Raw genomic sequence first — 16,542 nt, forward strand, 5'->3', positions numbered from 1 at the left:
TATGTCAGTTATACCTTAATAAAAAAATCAATTTTATTTCTATACAGTAGCAATAAGCAAACAAAATGAATTAAGAAATGAAAAAAATGAATTAAGAAAATAATTCCATTGACAACAGTATCGAAAAGAATAAAATATTTAGGAATAAATTTTAACAAAAGAAGCACAAGAGAACTTACACACTGAGAACTACAAAACATTGTTGAAAAATTATAAGAGATCTTAATAAATGTAAAACAACCCACATTCATGGATCTGAATGCAAAATATCATTAAGATGGTAATACTCTCCAACTGATCTACAGATTCAATGTGATCCCTATCAAAATCCCAGTTGCCATTTTTTCATAAACTGAGAAGCAGATTCTAAAATTCAAATGCAATGGCCCTAAAATAGTCAGTGCAATCTTGAAAAAGAACAAAGTTGGAGGACTCATACTTTCTGATTTTAGAACTTAGTACAAAGGCACAGTAAGCTAAATAAGACAGTGTGGCACTGGTATTAGAATAAAAATGAGAGTATAGGGATCCCTGGGTGGCGCAGCGGTTTAGCGCCTGCCTTTGGCCCAGGGCACAATCCTGGAGACCTGGGATCGAATCCCACGTCAGGCTCCCGGTGCATGGAGCCTGCTTCTCCCTCTGCCTGTGTCTCTGCCTCTCTCTCTCTCTCTCTCTCTGTGACTATCATAAATAAATTTTTTTAAAAAATTAAAAAAAAATAAAAAATAAAAAAAAAATAAAAATGAGAGTATAGAAATATAGCAGATTTATGGTCAATTGATTTTTTACATGGATGTCAAGATAATTCAATGGGAAAAGAATATAAAGCTGTTTTAGTTTTTTTTTTTTAATATTAAGTGTAACAGACTCCTGAGTAGGTGTGGGTGGGTTTATGCTGTCCTCTTCATTCACTATCTGTGGCCTTTTACTTCTTTTTATGCTTTTCTAATCACTTGAATTTCCTCATATCTTTCTTACCATCTTTGCCCAGAACATAAATACATTAGATAATGGAGTAATATAAAATGAGACATAAAATGTTCTTTCATTCTTACTTGTTTAAACAGTTTATCACAGTAACTGCCAAGACACAGATATATCCACATTAGCTAGCATCCATCAAAGATCAGCACAGTGACAGACTGTACTTGCTGATGGCTGGCTCTATCTTCAAATTTATGTAAGCGGTGCTTATTATCATCTTTAAACGATTTTAGACAACAGCGTTTGTTAGAGTTGGCAAAGTTCGCTGGGTATTAGTTGCTAATAGTAGGAGTTTGATACCCCAGCAGATACCAATATAAGACATTCACAACCTGTAAGTGCAGAATTTAACCCATTCAGTAATTAAATTTAGACTTTTAAGCCCTTTTCTATTAAGCAAGAAATATATGATATTTAAAACATTTTCAGTCAGCTTTCTTCTTAAGGTCTGGCACCAGCAACGTAATCTCAGACTAATAAGGTAAACTGAAAATCCAGTCTTCAAACTCATTTAACCACTACCTCAACAGCAGATGGCAATCTGAGTTATCTGTAAATCAATCCTGCCTATGAGGGGTTTAAGCTGAGTCAGCCTTTACCCTCTCCTCAAAGGCACAGGAGACCTCCTGGTAAGTCCAGGTAGAAGTGTTCAGATCAGCTCTGCCCTGTGTTGCCTACGTATAGCTCCCTTCAAAACCTCACTGAGTCCCAATCTGCTCATCTGTAAAATAAAACTACTCTACTCCCCAGAGTTCTTCTGAACATTTAATAAAATAATGTCTTGGGGGATCCCTGGGTGGCTCAGCAGTTTGGCGTGATCCTGGAGTCCCGGGACGGAGTCCCATGTCGGGCTCCCGGCATGGAGCCTGCTTCTCCCTCTGCCTGTGTCTCTGCCTCTCTTTCTCTCTCTCTCTCTATCATGAATAAATAAATAAATTTTAAAAAAAGTATTTAAAATAATGTCTTGGGACACCTGGGTGGCTCAGTCGGTTAAACGTCTGACTCTTGATCTCAGCTCAGGTCATGATCTCAGGGTCCTGGGATAGGGTTACACAATGTCAGGCTCCCTGTTTAGCACAGGGTCTGCTTGTCCCCCTCTCTCTCAGCCCCTCCCCTTGCTCCTGCACATGTGTGTGCATGCTCACATACTCTCAAATCGTTAATAATAATAATAATAATAATAATAGTAATAAAAAAAATAGGGTCTTAAAGCACCTAGCACATGGTAGATACCCAACAAATATTAGTTTCTTTCTCTTTGCTCTCCACAAACTAAAGTACAAGTCACAAATGACAAAAACTACAAAAATCCTTGATGAAGAAACTGTTTGGCTTTGTGTGTACTAAAAAGGACAGAATTACCCAAATACTAAAAGTAAATGAACCTTTATTTTCCACAAGTATCAAACTCATATAATCTTAAGCAGGTAAATTATAACCATGATGATAAGATACAAGATACCATGGGGGGAAAATCAACTAACTTTGCACTAATTATGCTGGTACTGTATGACAGTTTTATTGGGAAACAACTGAGTTTCCTGTTGGCAGAATATTGCAGACAGCTTCAGTAAAATGATTCATCAAATAAGCCAGCAAGAACTTAAGGTTTGGCTGTATTTGCAGTATCAGAATTTCCTAAGAGAAAGCTTCATACTGAATCTCACTTGAGAGAGCAGAACAGGTCAAGATGCCCACAAAATACTGCTAGTCCTTTGAGACTAGACTACATAAGGATTCTTTTAAAAAGATTTAAAGCAACAACTTTTGAGAGGGAGACAAATCAAGAAACAGACTCAATTACAGAGAAGAAACTGATGGTTACCAGAGGGGAGGTGGGTGAGGGGATGGGTTAAGGAGGTGACGGAGATTAAAGAGTATTGGTATCACGATGAGCACTGGGTCATGTATAGAATTGTTGAATCACTATCTTGTACACCTGAAACTAGTAGAACACTAATGCTAACTGAAATTAAAATAAAAACATTTTAAAAACAAAATATATAAAGCTGTGTTATTGTAAAAAAAAAAAAAACCAACATTCCTTAAGATATATGGAAAAGGGAAAATAGAGTTATTTTCTATAAGTCAGGAAATTAATAGACACAATTTTAAAAATGATTTTTACAATGACTTTTAACATATTGACATGATTCAAACCAAAAGAATAAAAAAGAGACAGAGAAAAGTATGTTTCCCATTCCTGTCCCTACCCACTCAGCTCTCACCACCCAATCCCAAATAGATAAACACTGTTAATTTCTAAGTAGCCTTCTAGAGTCTTAGACAAGCACAGCAAAAATATATCCTTTTTCTTTCCTTGTTTTTCTACACCAAAGTAGCAATTTATAAATACCATTCTGCATTTCAAAAGCAAATTTTTAATCCTAAGTGTCCAATGAAAGCAACAAATAAATTCAACAGGCCGCGAACTTTCATTCACACATGAGTGGACTTTTAAGTGGTGAAACATAAATGAAGCTAATGTCAGTGGGAATCAAAAATAAAGGAAACCCCAAGGAGGAAACAAAATTCAAGGAGAAAAGGGAGCATAGTCTTATAAATCTCTTTAAAAAAATGTTCTCTGCTAAAACATGCATGAGTGTCTTATCTTTCATTAATTAAAAAGAAATCACTCCCTCACAGGTAACAAAAAACTTAACCAGATATTCAAGAGAAGAGAGGGTAGGAGGTAACAGAAGATCAATCAGAAAAGAGAGCTACTTAGGTCAGAATGGATTAAATGTGAACTGTGCACAAAAAACTACAAAATAAGAGCCATTTTAAAAAATTATAGCAAAGTCTTAATTTCTGAATGTTTACTAACCCAGTTCAAACAAGTGAATGATAACAAACTTTCATATTTAAGCCAACATCAGTTTTAAAATCATGTTTGAAAGCTGAATAAAAATGTCTTTTCAAAAGCTTTTTCATTAATATTTATGGGAAAAAAAAAAGGCCTTTCCTCTCAGTTTAGCTTAAGCAGCTATTCTCTTGGTGTGGAGCTCCTCAGAATGTCTTGCCAAAGCACCTTTAACAGGTGAGCTGAAGTCAGCTATAGCTATCAGGGCCTGACTTGAGAGAGTCTCCAGTGGCAAACTAACATTCTTGCAACCAGTATTACTTCTTCTCTGACTCCTAAGGATGAAAGTCTGATCTATGCTTCTCACCAAATGCATATCTCTGCTGATGAAAATCTGGAAAGAAAAGGGTTGGAATCTTGACATACCACTTCTCAAAGATTGCTAACCTTTTATCTAAAATAGCCTTCTTACTATTCAACTTACTTAAAACCAAAGAAATTGTTTCTAAACCAGATACCTAGAACTAGATGTATTTTCTGAAGGCAAGAGTGGTCTTATTTGGAAGAAGTTTTTATGACCAAAACATTCTTTTTTTTTTTTTTTTTTGTGCTAGTTAAAGCTTTTAATTTTTATCATGAAATTATTTTAATATACACAATTGAAAAATATTATATAAACATAAAGACTCAACAACTGAATTAAAAATCTTAGCATGTTTCAAATATCTTTCTTTAGTGACTTCTAGATTAATTCCATTCTGTTTGACCAAAACATTCTAATTCAATCCATAAGATTGTTAACATCTTCAACAGGGAAAGAGTAGCACAAAACAATGCTATTGCAATGACATGAGTTCCCCCCCAGTTGTAAACAATTTTAAATTTTATTATACATGTCAACGCTTAAGGAAAACCAGCTTATTTACAGAAGAGGAGGTGGGTGGAGACTTCTGTGGAAATTTTGAAAGGAATTACTGGGTATTCTCAAGGGCTTTGAAGGTTGAAACCACTAGTTCTTTATAATGTCTACCTTCCCTCTCAAACTAAAAGCTTTCCTTTCCCTTATTAAAGGCTTGTTCTTAACTGTATCACCATGATTAGTATCTTTTTTGCTCAAGATCAAAATGAAGAGAGTGGGATGGAGAAAGAACAAAAATTTCCTTGGAGCAAAAGCTGGAAGAAAAGGAAAAAAAGCAAAAGATCAAAAGACTTCTAAACTTTCAGAAAGGGGGGAAGGTGGCAAGAGAACATAGGAGGACCATGCGTGATAGCTATGCACATGCTCATTGGGTGGAGACATGTTAGCCTGGACAGGTGCTGTCTGGAAAGACTGGTGGAGTTAGTATGTACCTAGGGAGTTATATGCATGAAATTATACTAAGTCAGGTATTACTAACTCTGAGACAGCCTATAATAGAAGAGGATCACAAGGAACTTCAAGGTCATCTATCCTACTATTGCTGAGACTTTGTGTTAAACTAAGCACTCCAAGCCATGTGCTTATCATTAGGAGACTATTTCAAAACATCTAAAGTTCAGCTCTTCTAATTTTTAACTGAATTTAACACTTTTCCTTGGTTCAAGTCCATTACTTTGGCTTCTCCTGTAGTGATCAGAATTATATGAAAATATTCCATCACCTCTGTTCTTAAACATCTTGTATTTTAGATGTACTTAAAATACAAGTATTGACCAACCTCCATTAAAAGGATTTATGCTGATTTGGGCAGCCCAGGTGGCTCAGCGGTCTAGTGCTGCCTTTGGCCCAGGGAGACCTGGGATCGAGTCCTACGTCAGGCTCCCTGAATGGAGCCTGCTTCTCCCTCTGCCTGTGTCTCTGCCTCTCTCTCTCTCTCCCTGTATCTCTCATAAATAAATAAAATCTTTTTTTTTTAAGAGGATTTATGCTGATTTGGATGGATTTGTCAGTCCACCCACGTACCCTCACCTCATCCCCTTGATGAGCAGTAGTATAAATTTCATGAGTGTTATCCAGGTTTAGGGTATGGCAGGTGGCCAGGAAACTATAAAATAACTGGTTCAAACATGCATGGAATCTATGACGTTGTTTGGCTACATAAACATGATTCTCTAACCAACAAAGCAAGCCTGTATAAGAGAAATTTTTAAAATGGCATTGAAAATACAGATATATACACACAGAAGTTTAGGAAAATGTACTCTAAAGTACTACTAGCGACTATTAAGGGATGGTAGGTTTATTGGTGATTCTTTTCTCCTGTTCTTTAAATTTTTCTTGAAAAAAAAGATGCATTACTTTGGTGATTTAAATATTTTTTAAATATATATTAATACAAGAGAAGGAACATATAAGTAATGGAGCTAGAAAATGGATGTTATTAGCTATGAAATAGATCACTATGTAGATGTCAAAATTTATATAGATCTATAGCTGTACATGATAAGGTGTTAAATACGAAACAAAAGAACATATTGTGTAGAATGATTCCCATTTGAAAAAACCTGATGTACGTACGTATACCTATATAGATATACAAATTTATTTAAACATAGGGAAAAGTCTAGAAGGATATAAAAATGGAGGGTGAATTATCTTTGTGGGTAAGATTAGAGTGGAGAGTACTCATTTTTTATTTAATATGCTTCTCAGTTGCTTGAATTTAAGGGCATGCGTACCTTTGTAATTAAAAATAATGTTTAGGGATCCCTGGGTGGCTCAGTGGTTTAGTGCCTGCCTTTGGCCCAGGGCATGATCCTGGAGACCTGGGATCAAATCCCGCATCAGGCTCCCTGCATGGAGCCTGCTTCTCCCTCTGCCTGTGTCTCTGCCTCTCTCTCTCTCTCTGTGTCTATCATGAATAAATAAATAAAATCTTTAAAAAAAATAATAATGTTTAGAAAATATAAGAGACAACAATAAAATTAAAATGGGGGAAGAGATGATGTATAGTGTTTTCTCGGGAAATGAATGATAGAATTCTTGTATTCTGTCTTAGCTAGTCATATATATAACATACATGTGCATTAGATTATATAGTCTATACACTTAGTCCTTTGTGTGTGTTTGTATATGTGGACACTGAGATGGAAACCAGGTCATTTTAAGTAAACTTTATTTTTATTTTAAAAACAGGGAGGTAAATAACTAGAGTAATAAAGGTCCTTCTCATTTTTTAACTCAAGTGAACAATTAGTCAAGTCCTAGTGAAGCCCCACTATACTTGAGGACATTTCATCCGCTGTCTGTGGAATGGCTAGTTCATCACTGAGTCCAATTTTATATATGAATATATTATATATGAAAGCTATTTTACCTATGGAAAAAAAAAGTTTGGCATTGACTGGCATATAGCAAATACATCAGGAACCTGAATGTAAGCAATTAACCTGAATCACATTCATTACTATATACAATGTAAATACAATGTCATTTATTTTAAATCACAAAACAGTAAGAGGAAAAACATTATCTCAACACTATAGACATTCTCCAAAAAATGTCAGCCTTTAAAAAGGTACATAATCCAGGCCTTTACGCAGCCAAAAGCCTGCCAAATCATTCCTACTCTCAAGTTAAAAGCCACAGAACTGGCCCTCTACATTTTAAACTCATACCGTGGCCTGAAGAAATTGCTACCTGGAACGATATTTCCACCCTTGGTAGTACAAAGGGGCTCTGCCTGCCAATCTCACAGCAGTAGATATCTTTAATCCCGGCCAAACATTCTTTGATCCCATGTAGGTCTTCCCTATATTCATGGCCCTGTTGAGGGAGGCCAGTACTGTGCACAAAGTACAAATCCACCATGAGAGCTTACTTACTTCACTCACACATCTCCTGTCTTCCATCTTACATATTATCAATCTCTTACTCTACAACAATTCCCTTCACCCTCCTTTCACTCACCACCACCCACATCCAAGGAAAATAGATTTTAGTTTTGAGTAATAGAAGAAGTAGTGTCTACAAGGAGATGGACCAAGACAGGTATTCAGGACCTATGGGAAATAGGAGATGCCCTGGGAAACTGTACAAGGATATTGTACACTGCGCTAATTCCCTTTGAAAACCCCCTGGCTCAGCTTCAGACAGGTAATAGAATGTTACTTATTGATGCTCAGCCTTCAACATTTGATTTCCACGTTGTCTTCCTCAGCAATGACGATTCACTCAAAGTTAGTACTGAGTTAAAATTACTTTGACATGAACTACAAGATGTGGAATCAGCACCTCTTAGATTTACTTTTTCTCCATGAAATAGGGAAAAAAAGTGAAATGAGAACAAAGATGTCACCATGAGGAATGGGATAGGTAAAGAGGAAAACAGAAGCATTGAATCTCTTTAAAAAATGTGGGAGCTGTTTCTGTCAGGAATAACATGTTACATAATTTGCGTTTCATGAATCAGCAGTTTAGTCAGTAATTTACATGAATTAAAAAAAGAGAGAGAAAATATGAGGATTCGAAAAGGTAAAGTGGTTTCTGAAACAAGGCAGGTTTCAAAAGTATTTTATTCCACCCCCACACAGAAGAATGTTGACAGGCAGATGACTCAGTCTGGCTTCATTAAGGGCTTCTTACCACCTATAATATCCCTCATGGGAGAGGCCACCCCATCTCTCTTTTTTCCATATCCTTCTCAATTCCTCCCTGCTGGTAATGGCCATATTTTCCTCTCTAATTGAAGGTTAACCATCTGCAGGTCACATACTTTAGGATACAGAGATTATGCTCAAAGGATATAAATAGTTGAGGGTTTTTTGTTTTTTGTTATAAAAAGACCCGTTAGGAGCACCTGGCTGGCTCAGTTGGAAAGCATGGGGCTCTTGATCTTGAGGTTGTGAGCTCCAGCCCCCTGGTGATTATTATTTAAATAAATAAAAATTTTTAAAAAGATACTTTATGCTAAAGTACTTACAACATCTCAAAAAACACAGCAGTAGAAGTGCCAGATGCTTCAAAAAAAGACAACACCTATAATCATTGTGTTTGAACCTGATCATAAATCTAAGTAGCTTAATTGAGTTCACTGACATTGAAAACCTACAGTGATTTGTAGTCCTTAAAAATGACCTTCAGGGACACCTGGGTGGTTCAGCAGTTGAGCGCCTGCCTTTGGCTCAGGGCTGATCCGGGGATCCAGGATCAAGTCCCATATCAGTCTCCTTGCATGAAGCCTGCTTCTCCCTCTGCCTGTCTGTCTGTCTCTCTCTGTCTCTCATGAATAAATAAATAAAATATTTTTTAAAAATGACCTTCAATGAGCAGGGAGAGATAAGGAAGTTGTCAACACAAACAATGAAACCATATGTCCAATCTAAACTGTCTTCAAATCAGAGGAAAAAAGGATGTTTGAGAAGAAAACAAAACAACCAATCTTTTTGCTTTTTCCAAAACCAGAGTTGTTAAGTCCTAAGAAATGAGTCTAAAAGGCACTCTCCTCTCTTTTATAGAAAAGATGTTTGTTTTATCACATACTGTTTGAAATAACAGGGACATTGGTATAGGCCGGAAAATCTCTTAGGCATAAATCAATATGGTATTTGAGAAGCATAATGTTTGGAAAGACCAAGAAATCTGAAGTCTGGGAGTCATTCATTCCACAATGTTTATTACAGGCTGGCACATGCCAGGCACTGTCCACACACCTGCTCTCTTTTTAAGCTCTCTCCCCCACCAGCTTACAATCCTGGCTAAGGCATTTTAACATTTCTATGCCTCAGTTTCCTCATCTCTAAAGAGAGGAATAAAAAATGGCTGCCAACTTCCCACATATACTTGGAAGCACTCTGTAAACCATCAAAGTGTTGTCATTTCACTGAACTGAATTCAAGAATGCCACTATCTGTTGTACCAAAAATTGTATCAGAGGAAAAGTGAGCCTTCCTGCTTCCAGGAGACACTTCATAATCTTGTTAAATAAGGCTTATAGCTTCATTTAATCATCTTTCTGGAAATTTAAATGGGATATAGAAAAAGCTAGAAAGAGAAAGCTAGTATGACATGCAGATTTTGATAACCAGCATAATGATAAGAACCATGATTCATCATTTTGGGTCTCTACCAATCTGGCCATCAGGCCAAGAACTCATTTGAAGAAGCTACTTTATTCTGGAAAAATATTCTCTCTGTGTATCTGCAAATCATAAATTAGACATCTACCAGGTTGAGGATGGACTCAACATTACCAACAGCAAATGGCACCAAAATCACAAAGCATTATTTTGTTATGTTGATGTGTACAAACAAAAACAGTCTATTTTTTAGTACATTTCACTAAACTATGGATTCATCAACTGTCCCTCATATTAGGAACAAAGCTCCTTTTAAAAGCAAAATTAGGCTCCATGTAGTGGCCATTGAAAAAAGGGGAAGTTCTGGTCTCTCCAGAGTTACCTAAGATGGGTACTAGGGTGGATGAGAAAGACTATCTTATAAACGATGCTGGGGATCTGGTGATCTGCAAGGAAGAGATCTCATTCCTGTAGCTCCAGACTCCCTTCCCCCAGGGAGTGAAGGGGTGGCGGCTTGTCTTACAGGAGTGGTGGCCAAGTGCGCCAGAAGGCACACCCAGTCCTAAAATATGCCTGAAACTTCCTCTAATGTTTCTAGCTCTTGCAATGACATTTGGGGAACTGAAGTGTACACAACCTCTTCACTGCTAGAACCGCTATAATTTAATATTTTGAGTTAACAACTTGAGTTAATATTTACAAACACTAAGAAGGAGCCCAAGCACGTAGTAAGAGCCGCTTAAGTGTTTATTAAATAAATAAGTCACTTCCCAGATTGGCTGGGTAAGTCCTCAACCTAGAGACAAAAGAGAGAATCCAAACACACAACAGTCTAATATTTTCAATAAAGATGTGGGAATTACGGGGCCCCATGTGCTTTCCCGCATTTCAAGCGTGCCTGCATCTCAACTCTACTCGTCTTCTGCGCAGGACCAAAATCCTAACTCACAGTTCAGAAGTCACTGTGCAAAATTAAATGATGAAAGAGTTGAAGTCTCAGGGGATGAATTCTCTTTTCCATTCTCCCAGCTAACCACCACTAAAGATGACAAATCTAAAAATCTCAAACCACTCTAAAGGGTACGTGTCAATACTAAAGCTGTGGGAAGCAAGAGAGCCGGAGTCACCTCACAAGAGACGGAAAGGGTTTAAATCCCGGAGAACCTGAGGAACCTGAGGGTCCTAACGCCTTGGTCTCCTAGTCCGGCCCGCTGACAGCAGGTTAATGACCGCCGCGCGTCCACTCCCGGGGCCTCCCCGTCCCCGATCCTCCAGGTGACGCACCCGCCTCTTCCCACCTCAGCGGGTGGGGGTCGGGGGTCGCCCACCCTCCGGACGCCCCGCGACGCCGCGCAGCCGCGCACGGGTTAACTCGGTCCGTCCACCCACACGGCTCGAGCGTTTAGGAATCAAAAAAAGCAGAATCTGGATTCACCTCGAGGAAACCCAGACCGCAAACTCTAAGAGTCGGGGGGCTGGGCGGGGGCGTTGCTTCTCCCTTTCCTCGGAGCTTTTGGGGCTGAGGGGTCAGGGGAGCCGCGAAAAGACCCGGGAAAGTCACGTTTGCTGGGAGGCGAGGCGGCAGTCGAGGCCCGGGCGGCGCTCGCCCCGCTCCGCCCCGTCTCTCCCGCCCGGGGGGCTCCCCAGCGGCCCGGACGCGCGCGGCCCCTGCGGCCGGCCCACCCGCCCCGGTCGCGGCGGCCCCGCACCTACCCCGCTCGGCGGTGCTGCCTCCCGGCGCTACGGGCGCCGGGCCGAGCGCACTCGCGTTGCCTCCTTCCCCGTAGGGCCGCCGGGCGCCGCCGTTTCCTCCCTGACGCGTCACGGCGGCCCGCGGCTCCTCCCGCAGTGTGCCGGGCGGCCCGGGAGAGCCGGGCGGCGGGCGGGAGCCGGGAGGGCGCCCGCGCCCCGCTGGGGCTGCAGCTCGGGCCCGCCGCGGCCGCGCCGCCCGGAGCCGCTCGCTGTCGTCCCCGCGGAGCCCGGCCACCGCGCGCGGTCTGGCGGCCGCTTCGCCGTGTGCGCGAAGTTCAGGGGCCGCCGCTGGATCCTGCCTGGAGGCTGGGGCTCCTCGAGGTTTCCTGCCGCTCGGCTGCGAGCGATTGCTGCCCGGGAGCCGCGGAGCCGCGGAGCCGGCGCGCCCGGGGGAGCCGACCCGGGTCGGCGGCGGGCAGGACCGCCCGACCCCGCCGAGTGAGGAGCGCCCGGCGGGGGCCTGGTGGGCCTGCCGCGGGCTGTAGATCGGAAACGCAGGGAAGTAGCGAAATAAGCACCCAGATCAGGTAGTGTGAAAGCACAGTGACTGTGCTTCATTTAGCGTTATTGGAAGTTTTCTGCCTTTTTTTTTTTTTCCATCAGTAACGTTTTGGCTTTTGTGTTGATAGTTCAGAAACTGGCGGATCCTAGGGACAGGGAAATTTCCTTTCCACGCATTTTCCAGAGCTACTTTTTGTTTGTTGTTTGTTTGTTTTGCGTTCCCATTCATCTCCAAGTCAGCTGAGGTCACACTTGACAGTTTCTGATTCTTTAAATATAGAAGTTGCATTTTACTGGCCTCCTTTTTTTTTTTTCCCCAAATAAGATAAAGAGAGGTAAAGAAGGTGAGTGGAAAACTAAGATTTGCATGATTCAGTGGGCGTGGAATAAAGTAGTTAGGATTTTGAAGCAGAGTGGGGGTGTCGTTTGCTCCGCAACACTACTGGAGTTTAAGTTGTATCAGATAAACCACTTGAAGATCCACTCAAGCAACTATATAAAGATTACTATGCATATATCCTGTTTTAGATTTTGAGGCAATGATGTATACTTCAGATTATATGATTCCAGGGACTATGCCATAAATCTATGAACAAATAAACTTCCCAAGGAAATTAGAAGAGCCAGCATTTATGTGTGGCTTCTCTAAATTCAGGGGACATTTCCTTATGTTTTAAAATAATACTCACAAATTTAACCCACAGGTAAAGGTAAGCATATTCATTTGTAATGTCCATTAGCGCAGTAAGGCCTTCTCCTTCTTAAAATGAATTGTGAATCCAACATTTTTATACTTCAAAACATAATAATCCTGCAGGACTTTGTAAACAATGATTTTTCAGTAGCATACAGAAATGGATGTAAAATACAGTAGATACAAATCAACGCATTGCAAGGGTCCTCTGTGTGTTTTCACTGTGATCCACACAATGAGGCACAGAGAAGCTACAGAATTTCTTCCCTTGTAACAAAATCAACAAGTGATCAGTCTCATAATTAAAACCATATTGACAGTGCTGAAAAATTTCTCAGACAAAAGGAAGTTTTGTGTCAATAACTCCAAATGAGGGGACGCCTGGGTGGCTCAGCGGTTTAGCGCCTGCCTTCCGCCCAGGGTGTGGTCCTGGAGATGCAGGATCGAGTCCCACGTCGGGCTCCCCGCATGGAGCCTGCCTCACCCTCTGCCTATGTCTCTGTCTCTATGTCTCTGTGCCTCTCAAGAATAAATAAATAAAATCTTAAAAAAAAAAAAAAAAAACTCCAACGTAGTGACATCATTCTGGTGTTAGAGATACATACATACTTGGCTATCACATTTCAATTTCCTTCCTTCCTTCCCTCCCACCCTCCCTCCCTCATTCCTTCTTTCCTTCCTTCCTTCTTCTTAAAAAACAAACATCTGGGAGCCATTAATATCCAGAATAAATCTGTCTTCCTGCTATGAAGAACACACACGTACATACATGCATACACACCACCTCCCACAAAATTTTAAGACAAGAAGATGGGTGAGCCACATCCAACTGATAAATTGGGTATTTTGCATTTATAATCTGAGAGCTGCCATTTACTAGCTTGAGTTTCCAGAATACTAGAGGTTGTAAATAAATATACTCACCAACTTATATTAAAGGGCTTTTTCACTTAAAATTAATTTTAAAGTCACACTTTAAGGCTGATCACTTTGATTAATCATATTAACCTATAGATATAGATCATATCTCCATGTTCCATTATGTTTCCAATTTATTGTAAAATTGTAAAAGAAAAGTTGTTGAATGTTCAGCTAAATGTTTAGCTGATATTTATGCTTTTATAAAAGGTTTCATATAAATAAAATTTAAAAACAAAGTTTTTTGTTTAGACTATGGGTTCCAATATTTTGTTTGGAAATAGGACTCTATTCATGCAGATAGGACAAATATTCTGTTCAACTATTTTATCTATAATGTAGAGATTATGAGGATAAACTTTGGAATTGGACAGACTCAAATTCTGGCTCTGCAACTTTCTACTTTGGCCAAATTATTTTACCTCTCTGAGTATTGGTTTCACCAGTAACATAGGATAATAGTACTTTTCTCTCTTCAGTGAAACAGAAGTAGTAATAGTGCTTATCTCATGAAATTGCTAGGAGGATCAAATGAACTTGGTAGAATGTCTGGGACATAATATCAATTGATTGCTATTGTCATCATCATTATTATTAGCTCTAACACGAATATAAAAATGCCAGTGCTTTATATTCCTTTTCTACTAGTATAAAGAATGGTCAAATTTTAGAGTTTTGTATTGGCATTTGTTTTGTTTTTTTTGTAGAGGTCCTAAAAATAACAAGAAAAAATTATAGTAGAAATACTAAGATATAGTTATGTTCAGAACTTTAGAAAATTAGACTGGCAATACTGTAAACTGTTGGTCTAAGCATTAAAAATAAAAACAACCACCTGACAAAATACATATTTTTTTAGGTAACATATTCCAATAAGATAAGTGCCTGATTTTCACCTACTTTTCCCAATGGAAAAACTTTTCCCTTTTTATATCATAACGAAGTCCTCTATTATTTTTTTTTAAAGATTTTATTTATTTATTTGACAGAGAGAGAAAGCACAAGTAGGCAGAGTGACAGGCAGGGGGAAAGGGAGAAGCAGGTTCCCTGCTGAGCAAAGAGCCTAATGCAGGCTCCATCTGGGGGCTCAATCACGGGCTTGATTGGAAGAATCCATCCAGGGGCTCCATCGAGGGCTTGATAGAGGACTGGACTTTGGGATCCCTGGACTTTGGGATCATGACCTGAGCCCAAGGCAGACACTTAATTGATTGAGCCACCTAGTTGCCCCTCAAGTCCTCTATTATTTTTATTTCTTTCACTGTAACTTTGGAAGAGTTGAGGAGTGTTAATAATATAAGAAATCTCACTTTCCATAGGGAGATAATTTGATAAAATAACAGCTATGGGACCTGAATGGCTTCTATTTATAAGTTAGTTGGTAACAGAAGTGGAGGCCAGCATTTGTGAAAATACTTGTTTTACAGCAAATAAATCGAGAAGATCAGAGAAGTAAGAACAGTGTTACCAACCACATGATTACAAAAGCAAAGATGTTTTTAATTTGTATTATTTGTATTGATTTCATAGCACCTTTTCGTTCATTCTACTACAAACTCATCTCCTTAAGTGAGTCAGACACCAGGAGCTGTTGCTATAGTTTCCTGCTATGTTTATCCTTTGGTATACCAATTGTAGCATCCCACAACTTCAAAAAAAGAAGACTACCTTCCCTTCTTGGGAAGGTAGTTTAGGGATAGTCCAAGCCATGAATTGGCTCAGGAAATAGTTAACCTGAATAGCCTGCTGTAATATAGGTAAGAATATAAGAATTAAAGTGACCAATTTATTGAATTTTGTGAGCAAATCAATTTAGTAAAACACAAAGCCACCCAAGGTATAGTTAGAAAAACTCAGATATTCATAGGAGCTGAAATTGATACTGGTTTATACTGCCTTGGCACAGAGCCAAATTAACTTGTTTTCCTTCATCTAGAAAATGGTTCAGAGTGTACTCATTTTGTGTGTTGGGGGTGGGAATGACCCAAAGCTCAATATCTTTGTTGGGCCAAATTAGCCATGTTCAAACTCAAAACTGAGGTGCTTGAAATCCAAGTGTGTTTTGTAACAAAGAAAACTTTTTTTTTTTTAAGATTTTATTTATTTATTCATGAGAGAGAGAGAGAGAGAGAGAGAGGCAGAGACACAGGCAGAGGGAGAAGCAGGCTCCATGCAGGGAGCCTGATGTGGGACTCGGGTCTCCAGGATCATGCCCTGAGCCGAAGGCAGGCACTAAACCACTGAGCCACCCAAGGATCCCAAGAAAACTATTTTAAAGCAAGACTACATTAGGGTCATATATAAAAGACTTTTAGATCACAGGACTTTTTCACTTTCTATATTAGACTCCTGAGAAAAACCAAGGGGAAGTGTTAAGAGATCAGAACTCTTAAATTGCTGGCACAGCTTTTTGATAAAAAGTTTCTAGAAATTACTTTGAATCTTGCTAAGAACATTAATTATCTGAAGTAAAACTATTATCCTTCTCTACTAAGGAGATTAAGGAAAACTCATTTTCTTCCAATCTAGTTATTATGAGTATCAAGAACAAAATACAAATCACTCTTTTTTCTTTCTCATTTCTTTTTTTTTTTTTCCTGACTTTTGTTTGGATAGTCTGTTACATACATAAACTACGTCTGTTAATGGTTGACCATAACGTACTTACATAAGTTGTGTCAGCAGTTACTACATTCCTCAGAGAATCATATTAGGCCTTTGAGCTCAAACCTACTAGGTGGACTTTGAAGATAACAATTATTTTAGTTGCTTATCAGTAGTAAATAATAGCTTTTCTTAAACACTAGTCATTTGGTGACTCAGTTACTTACTGTTAATTATGTACAATTAATGATTGAGCCTATTTCAAATGCAAAGGCTTAATAGCCTCTGG

The 16,542-nt window shown here is 39.2% G+C and overlaps 1 protein-coding gene across 5 annotated transcripts in view; it reads right to left on the reverse strand.

The window, feature by feature from the left end:
• SGK3 (serum/glucocorticoid regulated kinase family member 3) overlaps nucleotides 1–16,542 on the reverse strand; it is a 180,374-nt gene that overhangs the window by 130,634 nt on the left and 33,198 nt on the right. For 2 of the 5 annotated variants that reach the window (XM_072804396.1, XM_072804397.1), the window contains exon 1: nucleotides 11,498–11,622. The exons of 1 other annotated variant lie outside the window; for it this stretch is intronic. The gene's annotated coding sequence lies outside the window, so the exon portion shown is untranslated. Of the gene's footprint in view, nucleotides 1–11,497; nucleotides 11,656–16,542 lie in introns of those variants that run through there. 2 more of the 5 variants (XM_072804393.1, XM_072804400.1) reach the window with 2 other exon arrangements.

This window comes from Canis lupus, chromosome 28 (assembly GCF_048164855.1).
Source record: "Canis lupus baileyi chromosome 28, mCanLup2.hap1, whole genome shotgun sequence".
Taxonomy (NCBI): domain Eukaryota; kingdom Metazoa; phylum Chordata; class Mammalia; order Carnivora; family Canidae; genus Canis; species Canis lupus.